Source organism: Parasteatoda tepidariorum, chromosome 11 (assembly GCF_982258835.1).
Source record: "Parasteatoda tepidariorum strain Cologne lab strain chromosome 11, Ptep-v5.0, whole genome shotgun sequence".
Taxonomy (NCBI): Eukaryota; Metazoa; Arthropoda; class Arachnida; order Araneae; family Theridiidae; genus Parasteatoda; species Parasteatoda tepidariorum.
Genome location: NC_141765.1, coordinates 23,957,908 through 23,976,408, shown reverse-complemented (window position 1 = coordinate 23,976,408; position 18,501 = coordinate 23,957,908). Strand labels below are relative to the sequence as shown.

Genomic DNA, 18,501 nt, shown 5'->3' with positions numbered 1-18,501 from the left:
GTCATTTAATTATCACTTTAATCACAAATATATAAATTGTATTAATAGTCAAAATTTTGCAAAATAAAATTTATTTCTTTATTATAAATTTTGATAATTGTAAACTTGCAAGAAAAGAATATGACAAGTTGAAATCAAAAGATACATCTGGATGTATCCTGTATGGTTGTTACAAAGCATAAAGAGTTTCTCACCATATCATCTGCGTCACTCACCTTTGATAGACACCAATATTAATTGCAAACAAACCACATCCCCCCTGATATGGGTGACGATTACACATCATTATGAGAGTTTCAAACTTGTTTGAAAGGCAATTTGCGAACTATGAGAGCTTCATAATTATTTGTAAAAGGACACTTCATACACACATATAGATCAATTACAGTGTTGAGAGAGGATCTATATGAATAACGCGTTCACATTTCTCTTAATTAAAACTTATTTTACCTTTTAAAAGATCTTTTTAAACAATAATATAGTATTATTTAAGAATTGTCGAAATTGTGACAATTAATGTACATTTTAAATTACAATTAACAAAAATACGATTTTATTTTACTACTTAATTTATTTCACATTTCTATATTAAGTTCTGTATTAAGCAGTTTTAAATGTATTTTAAATTGATATTAATAATAATTATGAATGCAATGATATATGAATAATAATGAATAATAATTAAATATGAAGGTAAATACAATTCAATGCATCACAGGTATTGGATTTTATTTCTTTGTTTATTTTATAACCAGTGTGAAACAGCAGGCTCATTTCTGAGTTTACGACTATCAATGCTCAACTTCGTAGCCTTGTAATTTTGAATCCAAGCCGAAAGATAAGGGAATTCCTGGAACTTTGGATAAATCAGCCTTCTTGGAGGAATTTTTTAATAGATCTAACCCACATTTGCGTTGCATGGAGGGAAAAACCATGAAAATCTCTCATCTTTAGTCCGATGGCAAGGGGATCCTAACCCAATATCCGTCTACCAATGGGTACATTTTTACGTCAGTACTGTGGTAACGTCAGCACCGGGAGTAGAATTCTTTTCAAACAACCACCACTGAGATTCGAACCCGGTCGTTCATTGGGAGGAGAACTGATATTGCGGTGTATAAGTACTGAATTGTAAAGTTATAGGATTAATTATTTGAACGCATTGTTGCATAAAAATCTTAAACTTTCATAACTCAATTAAAATATATCTCATTCGGTTACTTTACACTATACACAGTAGGAAAAGATAAATGAAATTATTTTTTACATCTGCTAATAAAGCTATTATTATCAAATGAAAAATAGTGAATTATAATTATCATTTATCTACAATTTTATGTATTCCTTATTGAATCTTACTGTATTCTACCTATAGTATGCAGTTCGGAAATTTGGAACGTGTCTTAGAAAGGTTTTGTGACCGATTTTGTAACTTAATTACCTGCTTAATAAATTAGCGCAATTGTAAGGATGGTATACTGCGGCGTAAAACCGTGGTACTTACAAATACTTAAAGCTAAAAAGTTGAATTTTTTCATGCTCCGTAAAATGATATTTTTCTTAAATTTTTGTATGTCATTTTCGCTGATAAAAATATTGTAAAAACTTTTGCTTTAGTTTCTAATGCTAATTTCATATATTAATGTCACTATATGGTAAAATTTTGTACTGAAAACATAAAACGTTCATTTAAAATACCTGAATACACTTATTTGTTTCAATCCATTACAAAAACAGTATAAATAGGAATAATATCTAAAACGAATATCTGTGAAATGCTCCACTTAAAACTTTAGCCGGAAACTTTTCCTTGATTATTTAAATGCATTTTTTATATAGATATTTATTTGTTTTATATTTTTAATTGAATATTTCGGTGAATTCCTTTATGCAACAATATGGATGTAATTAAGAGGACCGTAACTATGACATCAAGACTGACTTAAAAGTAGACGCGTGTACTGGTGTACCTTTAGAAGATATATTAAGATATATTATGTAGAAGATATATTAAGTTAGATATACCCTCTAGAAGATATATTAAGTTTAGGACTTTTTTTTACTTTAAAAAACATTCCATCATAGTTGACTTGCAATATGTTAAAATAATGTGTGGAAAATCTAAAACAAAAACAATCTTAAGAACTTTTTATTCAAAATAATTTTTTTAACTGAACTGATAGCACAATAATTGTGATCGTATTTCACATTGTATTGATTATAACTAAACATTCAATTTAGACAGAGCAACAAATAGAAAAGTTACAGTTACCCTTTATCTTTCTTTCGTTTGAAATTTTATATAATTTTCTCTACTATTTTCATGATAGGGAATCTGATTCTTCACATTTTATAAAATGCGTGTTTGCGTAAGACTGAACACTGTCTTAAATGTATTTTTTGTTCTAGTCTGATCGATACCATCTTTGCAAGAATTTACAATTTTTTTTCAATATATCTGTCCTTTTATATAGAATATTTCTAAACATTCATTCATTTGGGAACATGAATACTCCTTATTTTTTATCTGACAAAGGGTTTGAGCTTAAAAAATATTTCCATTCCGATATTTACTTAGATGAGTTATTAAAAATATAAGCTCGACTTAGAGCAAAGAATATTTATCTTATTTCATGTAACAGTTAATTTAGAAATAATTGAAATTGGAAGTACGCTTCAAAGGATAATAAGTAAAAAAATTAGTTCTTTAGAAAAATTCGTCCCAAATTACATGGTAGTAAATAAAATGAAATAATATCAAAAAGTTACCATAAATAAATATTGTCTGAGAGAAATTTAATTATTTCGTGTGCTTAGTGAGTTAAAAACTACATTTGATATCTAATCTTCAAACGCAATAAGAAAGATTAATTAGACAAATTAAAAACTTTACATTTATCAAATTAAAAGAGGATTTGATGCTTTTCATTTTTTAGCATCGTCTTCGATAAATGCTTCAAAACTATTATTTTGCAAATTGATCGAAAATTTTGCAAATTGAAGACAATTGAAACATAAGTAACGGAATTTGATGCATATAATAATGAACGCATATTATATTACGGATTTTGTTTTCCGAATTGTTTGGAATTCAAAACTATTTAAATTTTTAATTTGCAGCAATATTTTTAATTATGATGAAAAAAAATAAGAAAAAACAATGGCATGGAAGGCGGATAAGGTAGTCGTTTAAGTATCTTTGCAAGGACTATGTTCAGAATGAAAAATAATAAACTGTGAAAATTTAGGTTCAAACTACGATTAAGCTATTGCCACCATCCGTAAAATATTGTATCACAAGTTTTGCAGAAATATTGATTTAATTAGAGTAATTCATTGATTTTATGGCAATTATTACTGTAAAATATACGGTATATTAGTTATTTTGTTCCCTAACATGTTTTAATGGCTGTATTTTTTACCAGAATTTGATCTGGAATTTTTTACACTGTAGGTGTTGAGTTCCTATTAAAAATTTTTAAAATCCTGTCAATGTAACCGATTCATAAAAGCTGGATAAATACCTATAACTGATTTCGTGAGAGAATACTTTATATTTTCTTTATACAAAATTTCGTTCCATTCTCTTGAACAGAAAAATGATAAAGGTTAATAATTCTTGAAGCAAATTTCTGCAAAAGAGCATGCATTTTTCCTCTCAGTAAGATTGTTTTTAGTTTCAAAATTTTTCCAAAACGAATATGTTGCATGTCCCGAGTAAATATTTTACGAAATTTTGTAGTCCGATAATGCCATGAGATTGTGACCTATTGGCAACATTTTGAAAATATAGTGTCTGAGTTACAGTGATTGAAAAAAGTCGAAAAATTGTGAACTGATTTTTAGTTACTTTTTGACCATTTACAGGTTTGCAACTTGCAGCGCTATCTGTTGAAGCAATTTGAAACTAAAAACAGCTTAAAACACTAAAAACAGTGAATCTGTGAGAAAAAAGCAATATCGTTTTTTATTTTTTTTAAAAACATTAACTGTTTTCTTGCTGTAACATGTTTAAAAACCATCAGTCTTAAAAATTTAAAACCATTTTTTGTTAAAAGATTGCAATAAGAGAACAAAAAAGTCATTTGGAAGCCTTGCTTCTAAACGCTAACCTACAAAATTATATACCAGACAAAATATTTCACTGTAACTGATAACTAATTTTGAAGCTAACATTATAAATCACTGATCTTAAATATATCACCAAGTAATGATATGAAAGGAAAGAGGGGTAATACCGGGTAGTTACTGTTCGAACTGTCAGTTTCAATCAAGATATCCATTATTTAATTTTATTTTATTTTATAGCCGTCGCTGAGCAGCCTACCCAATTTCATGGGTTTACTACTATTAATGTTCAACTCCGCAGCCTCGTAATTTTGAACCCAATCCAGAAGACAAGGGAACTCCTGGATCTCATGGAGCTAACCCGCATTTGTGTTACATGGAGAAGAAGACCACACGAACCTCTCACGGTTAGCCTGACGGCAAGGGGACTCTAATCCACGATCCGTCTACCTCTGAGGATATTTCACGTCAGCACTGTGGTCGGTGCAAGCCGGATGCGGAATTCGTATCGACTGGGATTCGAACCTGGTTCGCGTCATTGGAAGGTGAACGCTCTATCCCCTGAGCCATCGCGGCTCTCATTATTTAATTGCGAACAATATGCCATTCATGAATAGTCATTGATGATTAACTTTTTTTATGAAGGATTTTTTTTTCTAGAAAAAGTCAAATAAACCACTTTTACTTCACTAGTGTGGTTAAACAGAGTACATATGTTAACTCCATAGGAAATTTAGAAATGCTAGAATTTCAGTCAAAGAATATCAGATATTTCTATTTTGAATGTCCCATAAAAGCCACGGGGCTCATGAAACCTTTTGTTCCGCTTTGAGTGTAATTATCTTCTTCCTCTGCCGCAGTGCATCTCTCCTAGGCTGAGCATAGATACATATCGCGATGGTACCCGGTATTATCGCGAGAGCAGAAATTACCGAAAGAAGCAGAACAGTGCTATTATTGGACTAAATCCTTATTATTTGTTAGGGTATGATTTTTTATTAAATGTACAATAAGCTGAACTAAAAATAATTTTAACAATTTTAATGAACAATAAATAATAAATAAGGAGATCTTAAAAACAAGAGAAAAGTGGAGAGTACAAAGTCAGAAAGCTGACACAATAAAAATAAATAAATAAATAAAAAATCTAATTTCCATAGAGGCCATAAATTAATCAACAACAACTCGCTAATATAATTGGTCCTTCTTCTTGACAAATAAAGTGTAATTCATAATTTGTCCACCGTTATAAAGCAGAATTAATTTCCATACAATTAAAGTATCTGGTTTTACCCCACTAATCTTACCAAACTCTCCCCTAATAGTCTTATAAAAACGTCTTTGCAGTAAAAATTTGTATTCCAATCATAACAGTTTTTGCTTTTCTTAAGAAGTTGAACAAAAATAATTATAAATTTGTACTTATAATTACTTTATTCTTCTTTATAAAAATAATGAAAAAAAAGTTTTTTTTCCAGAACTCTTGATTTAAGTAAAATCCACATTATAAATTTTTTAAATTAAAATTCCATAAACATAAACCGATTTTTGAATTATTTTTCATAAATCGATAGGTTTCAATAAAAAAAGCAGCTAATTAAAAAAAATAGTGAGTTAAAAAATAGAAAAGTAAAAGGGCATTGCACTAAATAATTGTAAAATTGAAATTTATATTGGCAGTATTTAAAGAGATTAAGAATGTTAATTTCACAGAATATTACATACATATTAAGACATAATTAGCAAATCTAATGAAACAATGTTTGTCAACTAACATTATATTTCTGCTAGTTTCTTTATTAATAAAACGAGCAAACAAAAGCACATTCAAGTCAATTGCTTCTAATGACGTTAAAAATTTTAAGTTAATTCTTTTTATTTTATTGCTATAGTAAAGGAAGATTTTGTTATCTACAATATAATTAAATTGTTACGAAAAGAAAGTAATATACAAACTTTCAGTACGATAGTTATATTTAATTTGAAAATGATATTTTATTTGCGCAAAATCATTTTAAATGCATTAAAAATGAAAGTAATTTGTTATACTTGGTGATGATTAGAAAATGTTTACTTGTTAAAATTTGCGTAACTGCATAGTATTTCAGTTTTTTGCGTTTCTAACCAGCATGTTCATTTTTTAATTGTTTTTCCTACAGAAATAATAAAAAAGTTATTTATTTACAGCTAAGAATATTTTCTTTAGTTAATTAAAAAAATACTAAGAAGGATAATATGTTTTAAAAATAACCATGAGAAAATTAAACTAGTAGACGCTAGTAGATAAACTACTATTAATTGACTAGTAGATAAACTAGTAGATAAACTACTACAGATTCAAAAAAATAGAAACATATTCAAACAATTATATAATTTAGATACATATTAAAATAATTAGATAAACTAGATACATATTAAAATAATTAGATAAACTAGATACATATTTGCTAAATTATATACATGTTGAATAAATTATATTTATATACGCAATAAATTAGAGACTTGTCAGTTTTGAAAATAGTATAAACGATAGAATAGGCCACGCGTGAAATTGGAAACTATTAGCAACGAATGCGTATAGCATGTATGACAATAATGTCTAAGTTGATACAATGTTACTTTTCTATGATTTTTTCACAGATATTACTATTATAAAATGTCAAATATTTCTAAAAGTTAATAGACATATCAGTTGAAAATTAAGATGTCTGAATTTGTTGGATGATACACTGTATTTTCTACTGCGAATTGGTTCAGCTAAGTGAAACTTTATCCCCCAAAATTACCAGGATCTCGTGCATTTCGGGAATTCCCGAGATCGTTTCTCAATCAGTTTGATAGATTTGATGTCAAACTCGTGTTTTAGGCGGACACACCCAAGAAGAACGGAGGAAATGAAAGTGGTTTGGGCTGAAAAAGCCCTCTTGATATGTTGGGCTCAGATGTAACGGGCTTCAAAAAATAATATTTTGTCATTTTTAGAAAGCTTTTCTGTCGCTTTTTCCTTCAACGCCGTGACAAAGTTTTTGTTGCAAGAAATACATTTCACATATTATTTAGAAATTTATTGGAAAATAACTAAAAACATATTTTCAGTCACTCTTAGTTATCTTTTTTTCTTTCAATGTTCTACATTCAAAAAAAGGGTTTTTACATAAAGAAAAGTTTATTGCTTTTTAAAAGAAATCTTTTAAATGCGAAGATTATAAATTTCTAATAGTTTCTTTTTTGATGAATCTGGTATATCCCTTAATTTTTTTAGGAGTAAATAAATATTTTTATTGCTTTTTTAATGTTTTTTATGTTTTTATGTTATTAATATTTATATATTTTTTTAAGATACATGCTTTTTTTATGATATTTGTTTTCCATTTCAAGAAATGAATCATTCTAATTGCTTTTGCTGTTTAATTTCAATATTTCTCTGGAAAAGTTTCCAGAATTTTTTTGTTATAAATTATTATTTAAAAAAAATATTTTTATTATTTGTTATAAATTATTATTATTTACTTCGCTTAATATTCTTAAAATACATTCCTTTTTTCTCAAGAAACGGCTTTTTAACTGATAACTATGAGCTTTAAAATAAATAAAAAAACTATTTTTTTGCGAAAAATGTTTTTAAGTTTTAAATGGCATGCAAGGTTCTTGTTTTCGAATATACTTTCTTTTTAATATGAATTGCCGATTTCATGTATTAACAAACAAGTTATAGTGAAATGTTATAAGATAATTATAAAATCAAAACATTTTCTATTTCCAAGCAGGAAATGCATTTTCTTAACTGAAAGTAATTTTATACGTAACCAAAATAATAATAATAATAATAATAATTTAAATAACATTTCATTTAGTAAGAATCCAAAAAGGTAAAAATAAGTTTACTATTATTACTGGTTATGAAACCTTTGAGAATGCAATACGGAAGCATTGTCCAAGTCATTAAAACAAGATATGAATCTATTGGATTTTACACAAGCCAAATAAACAATACAATCGATGAAAAGGGGGAAATTAGTTCGGTTAGATTTTTTCACACTTAAAAATATTTTTGTGTATTTTAACACCAAATTTGGTGGTAACTTCTTTACACCAAAATGCTGTTCCACTAAGTGTTTCATTACACCAAGAATGTTCTATTACACTAATTAGTATTAAGTAACCGCCACTATTTATTTTGAATTTAGTAGCACTAAAATTTATGATTATGAAAAAATAAAATACAAATAAGAGTCAATAAATGTATTATTATCATACAATATTAAGAAAGAATCATTAATTTGGAATGATATACATACTAATTTTCAAAATAAAATTAGTTTGTAAAGCAAACATACCAGAAGCAAAGATAACGATCAAACTCGAACAAAGTGCGGAATCTGATTAAAATTATACAAGTTAAAATCGCTTAATACAAAAAGTTCACAGGGATTTAAAAAATAATGTATAATTATTCTTATTATTCAATGAAAAAGATGCATCCTTTTTTAACTACGCAAAACAAATCATTTAATCAAAGCACAACAAATCATAACAACAACAAACTCTAGCTGATTAATTACAAACGCCAACTTCTGGCGATGAAAAAAAGCGCACCAACACATCGATGTTTTTGGAAGGAAAAATAATTCTCGTTTGTGTAAATTAGTGAGAATTCTGTGTCATCGAACTCTAAGTGTTTAGGTTTAAATTATACCCTTTAAATCGAATATGAAAGCTCGATTTGGTGTTTGTCGTCCCCGAAATAAAAATTTCTAATTACTTAATTTTTTGGTTGATCAACATCACATTTAGAGAGATATTACACCACAGTTTGCCCCAGTACACAAGGCAGATATGCGAAACAGTGAACTGTAATTAATACAGTACCGTGAATACAATTAATGTAATAGTTTAAATATGTTCTCCACTTTCGTTTAAACATGTTATTGACTTTTAAATATGTTCATACAATGCTGAAAAATAACTTCTAAACTATCTTATTATTATTGAAACTTTGTTTACGCTAAATGAACAATCCATTTCCACTTTGTTACAAATTAAAATGTATCCCTTAAAGTCTAACTGAATCAGAAACAAAATATGTGACTACGTTAATCTGAACAAATTACAATAGATTTTCCTTTTCATCTACGATTCCTTATCTTTCCAGTTTAAACAACTCAAGCATAAAGCTTTTTATTTTTTATTTTGTTAGAATGCATCTTTTCTTAAATATATACCTCTAAGAACATAGCTGACCCAGATTTTGAAGAAAGAATAGTACGAATTGAAACTGAGTGATAACCAGTTTTCTATATTGATTTTTAGGGAATAGATACTTGAAGGTATTGACTAAACCCAAGGGGAAATTTACCGATGTATTTTTAAAATATTGATTTCCCTAGGGTGAATTATTCACCATAAGATACTCAGATACCTAATTATAGAACTGGTTTCCATTTCCAGGGCATTTAAAGAAAAGGAGAAATTTATTATGCTTAAAGGAGAAATTTACATAAAATTAAAATTTTTTATTTTAGTGCGAGGATTGTTCTAGGTTTAGGAGAAAACGTAATGTATTGAAAGGAATTCTAAACATGTTTTTTTCCGACAAAATTTGAAACTAAAAACACATTTTGTTTTTTTTCACAACTAAATAATGCGCTAAAAGTAGATATTTTTTAATTACTTAATGTAATGTTTTAAACGTTCCATTTACTTAAAAAAAACTCGGCATGACTTGTAATGCTTTTAAGTATTATTTTTTTATAAATTCTAAATAATGATTTCCCTAAATATTGATTTCCCTAGGGTGAATTATTCACCATAAGATACTCAGATACCTAATTATAGAACTGGTTTCCATTTCCAGGGCATTTAAAGAAAAGGAGAAATTTATTATGCTAAAAGGAGAAATTTACATAAAATTAAAATTTTTTATTTTAGTGCGAGGATTGTTCTAGGTTTAGGAGAAAACGTAATGTATTGAAAGGAATTCTAAACATGTTTTTTTCCGACTAAATTTGAAACTAAAAACAAATTTTGTTTTTTTTCACAACTAAATAATGCGCTAAAAGTAGATATTTTTTAATTACTTAATGTAATGTTTTAAACGTTCCATTTACTTAAAAAAAACTCGGCATGACTTGTAATGCTTTTAAGTATTATTTTTTTATAAATTCTAAATAATGATTTCCCTAAATATTGATTTCCCTAGGGTGAATTATTCACCATAAGATACTCAGATACCTAATTATAGAACTGGTTTCCATTTCCAGGGCATTTAAAGAAAAGGAGAAATTTATTATGCTAAAAGGAGAAATTTACATAAAATTAAAATTTTTTATTTTAGTGCGAGGATTGTTCTAGGTTTAGGAGAAAACGTAATGTATTGAAAGGAATTCTAAACATGTTTTTTTCCGACTAAATTTGAAACTAAAAACAAATTTTGTTTCTTTTACAACTAAATAATGCGCTAAAAGTAGATCCTTTTTTTTTAAAAAAAAATTACTTAATGTAATGTTTCAAACGCTCCATTTACCTTAAAAAAACTCGGCATGATTTGTAATGCTTTTAAGTATTTTTTAATAAATTCTAAATAACTAGGTCGTTAGAAGCAGCTCAAAACTTAAAGGTTTTAGTTTTTTATTTTGGTAGAATGCATCTTTTCCTAACTACATACTTCTAAAAACATAGCTGACTCAGATTTTGTAGAAAGAATAGTACGAATTGAAACTAAGTGATAACTAGTTTTCTATATTGACTTTTAGGGAATAGACACTTGAGGGTATTGATTGAACTCAGGGGGAAACTCATCGATGTATTTCTAAATTATTGATTTTCCTAGAGTGAATTTTTCACCATAAGATACTAAAATACCTAATTATAGAACTGGTTTCCATTTCTACGGAATTTAGAGATTTTATGCTAAAAAGGAGAAGTTCGCATAAAATTTTGACTTTTCATTTTAGTGTAAGGTTTGTACTAGATTTGAAAGAAAACGTAATATATAAAAAACAATTTTAACGAAGGTTTTCTTTCTGACTAAATTTAACACTGAAAATAAATATTTTCTTTTTACAACTAAATAGCACCCCAGAAGTAGATCACTGTTTTAAAATTACGTTACGCAATATTTTGAAGGCCCCTTTCTCTTTTCTAAAAAAACAATAAGAAACTCGACATGATATTTTGTGTTTTTAACTATTACTTTTTTATACATTCTTTATAACTTTGTCAATTTACACATTTTATGTCAAAACTTACAATTTTAAGAATTTTTTACTGATTTGTCAATTATTCTTCGCGAATAATTTTGTTAAAATATTTCTTCTTACAAACGCTCTTTTGTTTTTGTGATGCATTCAATAACTAATATGTCTTTTAATATTTTGAAAAATGTGCGACAAAACAATTTACAGTTAGAACAACAAAATAAAGGATGTTTCATGTGTTATGAATGCCTTATTATAAATGTTTTGTTACAAATGATTTATATACATATTTATCGGGAAAAATGCTATTTTGCAGTTAGAACTTCAAAATGAATGGAATTTTTATGCGCTTTGAATGTTAGATGATAAATCAACTATATAAAAATGAAACATGGTCACAGATGTTATGCGCATGGTTGTTTCAAAGTAAATTAACGTACAAAATCATTTAAAAACATATTTCCATGTTATGGAATTTAGGTCTGTAATAAATAAAATAAAAAAGTGATTTATTTTAAAAATATATTTAAGAAAAGAAACATTGCATAAATATTTTTAAAATTAAAATTTTATTTTGATAAATTTATTTGATTGTAAAGAAATGGTAATAGTAAAGTATACCTCAGAATAATTACTTAGAATTATTCCAGAAGTAACTTGATTTTTGCCATCAAAAGTTAGTGTTCAATTAGTGTTCAACAAAAGTTAGTTAAATTTAAAAGAACAGAAAATTAAAAGGAACTAATCTTATTCTTTACCTCAGAACAGAAGCTTAAAGAGATTTCATAATTATATTTAATAATTATGAACATGTTTAAGTATTTTTTATGAATTCTGTCTAGATAACAAATATCTCGTTTTTTTTAAGCACCAACACTTTACCTTCACACTTTCTTTTCATAAAAATTATAAAAAAATGGATGTAAAAACTTAAAAATAGAACTTACAATGTCAATGTTCGAAAGAAGAACTATAACAACAGATACCACATAAATCTCTGAATACTTTGTACTAATAAATAAAAAAGAAATATCAAAACCGATTTTTGCATAGTTCATCTATCAGTGACTCTTATACTTATATTAAATAAGGTTCGAAACACTACTTTTATTTTAACGTTTTATAAAATGCTGATTGAAAATCTCTCGGGTCATCATGCTTCTTTTTTGTCCTTTGATTCTTACTAGTACTGAGTAATAAAATGTGAAAGATACTTCGATTTTCCTGTATTTGAATATCTTCTTTTTTAAAAAATGTACTTCTGTGTTATTTAGCCAATATTTAGCCAAATGTTTAGCCAAATAGAGCACGAGACATAAAAACGAGTGACTAATGGACGAAATTGTTGCCAAATAGTTTGGGAATGAAAACTTAGAGTTATATCTAAATATGAGTACTCACTGTCCCAAAGCGAATTTACATTAAATCGCTGCTGTGAAGCACCAAGTAAATTCGCACGTCAAATAAAAAGAAATGTTGATTTTTTATTAGGGTTTAAAAAAATAATAATTTACGTAATTTAAGAATAAGCGTATCCCCAAAACAAACTCAGAAACAAAAAATTTTACTCATAATTACCCAATGCTATAATGTTATGAGCTGTAAAAACTGTGGTGCTATCTTTCTCCGAATATGATGTTGAACAAGTCAAAAAACTATGTAAGGAAACACTTTATTGTGGGTTAACACTAAGTCGAGTGTTCATATACGATTTAAAGGATGTAATTTAAATCTAAACACTTAACATTGAATGACTTTATACAAAACTCTCTTGATTTAATATCATACGATAATTATTTTAATTTCCAAGAACACCATTCATGGATTTATTTGAATATCAAAATTCAAGAAAAACAACTTCGCGAATAGTTTGTTTGTAATCTACATAGAATGAGCTAACGAGAATTTGTTGTAGTATTCTATGCTGATATTCATCAACAGCAACAAGAATTCACCGTTAAAATCTGCATGTATTTTTTTAGTTGTGTAATAAGGAAAATTATATTTTAATTTTTAAATCCCTGAGAACTGCATTAAATGATTTTAGAGATCATCATTTCTATCTGCTTCTGGTTTGTTAAATCTAGCTAGAATTCGTTTTAATATTTTCTCTGTGCTACGTGTATGTTTGATTTACAAACTCATTTTATTTTAAAGATTGGTGTATTTATGCATACTAAGTGATTCTTACTTTATATTGTTTTGTAAAAATAACTTTAATGACTCTTATGTGTATCTTATTTCAGTGAAATTATAAATTTTAGTGTAATTAAATAAGAAACTTGGTGGACGCTATATAAAACACTGAAAAAGAACATTAGTATAGTTGAACACTAGGTTCAAAAGGTATGAATGGCATTTCACTATGCCACTTCGGTGTAAGGTATCTACCCCTATTTTTGATGTTGAGATACATTATAGTGCATCTATAAGTAATCTATATAATTCTCAGATGCAATTTGCCCTGTTAAATCCTTGCTGATTTGAAGTTATTATCAATTACATTGAAAAAAATACTCAATCCATTTAATATTTTTAAACAATTTTTGAGCCTTTTACGATACATTTAAGAATCAATTTTCGTTGGAAAACAAAAATGAAATAATTTTTTTAATTCAAAAGTATTCCCTTCATTTCATCAATTTTATTGTCAATCTTCATTTGTCATATGTGTTTAAATCAAACAAAGCTTGAAATGGGAAATAAGCAATAAATCAATTTTAAATCAAAAGAAGTCTGTACTTAAATTTAAAATTATGATGAATCTGATAGCATTTAAAGTCCTATAAGTTATCTGGAAAAGTCATAAAAATGCATTTGAAAAACAGATTAATCCTCCCTTTAAATGAATAATAGAAAAGAAATGAAAATAAAGATGAAAAATTTAAATAATGGGTTAATATCGCCCGGGAATTGATTGCACATTTATCAAATAAGTGAGCTTTTGGCTTTATGCCAAATAGAGAGATTCTATATCCTTATTGGATTATTAAAAAATAAAACTTAATCTATTCTCAATTGATTGCTCCGATGGAAACTTACTTAGATTTCAATGCCGTAATACAAAAAGTTGAGAAAAATGGCTTCTTAATTTACTGTTATTTATACGTTTATATGTGTATGAACTAAACGATATTTGCTTAATTCTTAGGAGCTGAAAGAAATTAGGTATAAATTTTGACGCTTTCTTTTGCCAAGAAATTTTTCAACTGAAAGAAAGAGTTCAATTTTTTTTCTTGATGCAGTTATACAGAAAAAAGGAGGAGAAACATAACTACTTAATATACATTTTTATAAAAAAAAATAGAAGTCATTTTCAAAATTGATAAAAGCTGGAAGAAATTAAGAATAAATTTCGCGTTTATTTTTCGTTCTGCAAAAGAAGAATGAGGAGGTGAAAAAGTTCACCCATTTTGTAACAGAATATCTATTTGATGCAGTAAAAAAGAAGTTGGAAAAAATTAAGTATAGGTTTTTAAGGCACAGTGGTGCATAAAAAAAGGAAAAACGGGCCCCCCTAAATAGCTTTTGATCTAATGATTGGATTTTGACATTCTAGGTTTCATTCTTAAGGTTCAAGTTTTTTTTTTAAGTATCCTAATTAATTAGTGCAGGCAATATTTTAAGTTAAAAGACCAAACAAAGCGTACTTTCTCTGAATGAGCATACCTTTTTTTTTACGATGGATTTGGGTTTTTGACCTCTAAAATATAAGGGTTATCCGTAATCTGGGAAATATGGTCTCCATAGTTTAATCAGGAATGCGGTCCAAACTTTGGACCACTTATTGCTAGTTTTACTTTTTGCGTAACTTCTTAAAGGGAAATTGAAAAATTTTTGCACTCATTTATAAAATTCGCTTCTGCAACTTTTTTACGTCATTTTACTGTATATAATTTTACATAGCAAAATATAAAATTTGAGCAAAATCAATTGAATACTTCCTGAGAAATTGAATTTTAAATAAACTACTTCTTTAAAATTCGATTTATTCAACCAATTTCTCTCAATTGTTGCATTTTTTCACGTAAAATTACATACTTAAAAATTCTAAAAAAATATATATACTTTAAAAATTCAAAATTCATCTACTAGTAATTAATAAAATAATAAAAAATAATAAATATTTACTAAAGTGTAATTTTTGCATTGAATTATTTTCGAATAAACGGATTTTATAATTGTGTGCAAAAATTTTCAATTTGCTTGAAAAGCTCACGAAATATGGCGAAATAAGAAAACGTAAAATTACCATTAGAGAGTACAAATTTTGGATGGCTCTCTTGATCTAACTATGGAGACCATAATTCCCAGATTGCGGCTACTCCCTGTATTTTGATGGTCAGAAGTGCGCTGAAAATATTGTATGTTTATTCAGTGAAATAACGTTTTTAAGTCAGATTTCGTAACTTAAAATATTGTTTTCACTAATTGATTAGCATATTTGAGGTCATCCCCTCGAACCATTAATATTGATTCCTAAAACGTGAGGGTCTGATCATTAGATTAAAAGTTATTCAGGATGATCCGTTTATTTGTCTATTTTTTGTGCACTGTATGTCAATCTTTTTTTGCGATGAATAGAAATAAGTGAAGAAAATGTTTCAAATACTGAACTAGTTACAATACGGGATTTAACAAATAAATTGACAGGATACAATAATTAAAGGAACAACCTTGAAATAAACATTTTACTCATTTCCTTTTCTTTTTTTTTCTTTTATTTCATTTCTCAACTTTAAACAAGCTTCACCGTTTTTTTTAACATATATGCACAAATCTTAGATTGGATATCAATTTTTGTTCATTAATTGTTGAAAAAACTTTGTATTTACAGTTATTTGCAGCTTACATTCTATAAATAATTGCGAACCACAATTAATAAAATCTTTAAAGGATAGTAAAAGAAAATTAATTTAAAAAGCACATTTGTTTTGAAGAGCTATAAGATATACTTTGAAAAAATTATGGTCCAGACTACTGGAAAAAGGAAAAAATTACAGTGTGCGAATTACCAATAAAAAATTATCTTATTACAGTGTGCGAATTACCTCTTCAAATACCAAAAAAAAAAACGATAATTTTTACCCAAACGATAATTTTGGGATAACTTAACGAACAAAAAAAGCATAGTTTTATTATTATGCTCTTTGTTGAAAATGTTGAAAAATTTGGTAATTTTGTCATGATACCTTAGAGCATGTCATAAAAACCATTCACTCGGTTAAATTTACTTTTCAGATTAGTATTTTTACTAAATGTATGGTAATAGTTTACTAAGTGTAGAACTAAAATTTCGAAAATCAAAATTTCCAGTCAATCGTTAACCTATGAACGGAAAAATTACCAAATGAATAGTTTAAATAAAGTATTTTTGGTTTTATTTGGATTTTAATATGTACGGAAGCATAAGATTTTCTTTCATTTTCAACCCGTATTGAATTTCGATTTAAAACGGTGTTTGTTGTGAAAAATTGCTTGAAGAATATTAAAGAAAAATTCTTGATTCGGTGTAAGTCACTCTAAATCCAACCGTACAGCAGCAGACAGTTTAGCACTAAGTTGACGAGAAGTCAGCGGTACATTTAATTAAATGTATTTTTTTCTTAATCATAACAAATTATAAATAATTTCTATTGCATGAAAATCTCAACAGTATTTTTTATTATAGTGAGTAATTTCAAGTTATATTTTTAATACTCTTCTAGTAAATGCAGGCACAATTAAAAATTACATATTATTACTTGTACTTTATTGAGTTTTAAGATTTTACTGGTTCTAAGGTTTAAAGTACTCCCTCATCTTACAGAAAATACGTTTGCATTGAATGTGAATTGTAGAAGGGAAAACGAATGAAATCGTTTCCTTTTGCTGTAGATATATTACATATTTTGGGTCGCTTGTCAAAGCATAAAAAATAATTAAGAGAGTTTCATGTAAAAGCATGAGCTACCGATTTATTAAATTGCCAAAACAACAATTTTTATGATTTTTAAATATTTGTTCATTCGATAAATGTTTTGACAAATACCGAAGAAAACTAAATACTGAGCATTGTACATTCACACTAAATCTAAAAATATGGCTGATAGTTTTATTTTAGATTGATGTAACTAAAAATTGATAATATATGTGCTGAAAAAATGTATGGTCAAAACTAGCAGAATATGGTAAAATTTGTCGTTCTTCTAGCTAGCTATATGGGAGCATCAAAAAGCATAGCATTTTAACCGAAGCACTTTGGTTATGACTTTGGAAAAAATTAGCAATAAAATATATTTTTATAATATGTGATAAAATTTGTTAAATGTGGTCAAATTTGCTAATTTTATCGTCATGCTTTTGAGCATGGCATAAAAACCATTTATTCGTAAAAATTTACTCTTCAATTTTACATTTTTTACCAAATTTATGGTAATAAAAACTATAATTTTGAAAACCAACGTTTTCTATAAACCGTTGCCATATGAACGGAAAAAATACCAACTAAATGGTTTAAATACCATATATTTTGGTTTAATTACAACAAATGTCATTACCATAAAGTAAGATAATTTTACAAGATTTTTTTTCTCCGTTCAGTAATCTGAATATCTATATTTGAAATTAATAATTTCCATAACCAGTACAAGTTAAAAACATCACGACACAATTTGGAATACTCTGGAATATTTTAGAATTTGGAATTATTTCACTGGGGACTATTCATATGAGAAAATTCATCAGTATTTTCTTTTTATTTTGTAATATTTTTCTTCTTAATACAGATACAAATAAAGAATATACAAAAAAAAAGTTTTTATTTTTTTACTTTCTAGAGCTTAAAGATTTTAGCAGTTTTCCAGGTTTAAAGAACTTTCTCATCTAACGTTAAATACGCATGGATCGATACTTAATTACAAAAGTGAAACCGAAGGAAATCGTTTCACTTTGCTATAGCTTTACAGCTTTCTCATTTTTTATTCATTTGTCAAAGCATAGGAAAGTATTGAGACTGTTTTGTGTACATGCATTGGCAACCGATTGATTGCATTGCCTGACCTCTGACAGAACAGAAGCAAAAATAAATTATAGTTCAGCATGCAAATTAGTCTATTCTTGAATAGTTTTAAATAGAAATTATTATTCACGTTCATGTCGTCACGAAAATTTTCGTGAGTTTAAAAACCTTGCCAAAACCTTTAAATAACCATATTTTAGAGTTAGCTTATTTTCTTTTTTGCTCTTTTTAAGGATA

General features: G+C 27.2%; 1 protein-coding gene across 1 annotated transcript in view; it reads left to right on the top strand.

Moving 5' to 3' along the window:
• The window catches only part of LOC107452602 (protein O-mannosyl-transferase TMTC1), a 188,641-nt gene that overhangs the window by 41,533 nt on the left and 128,607 nt on the right, over positions 1 to 18,501 (top strand). The gene's annotated exons all lie outside the window — the stretch shown is intronic.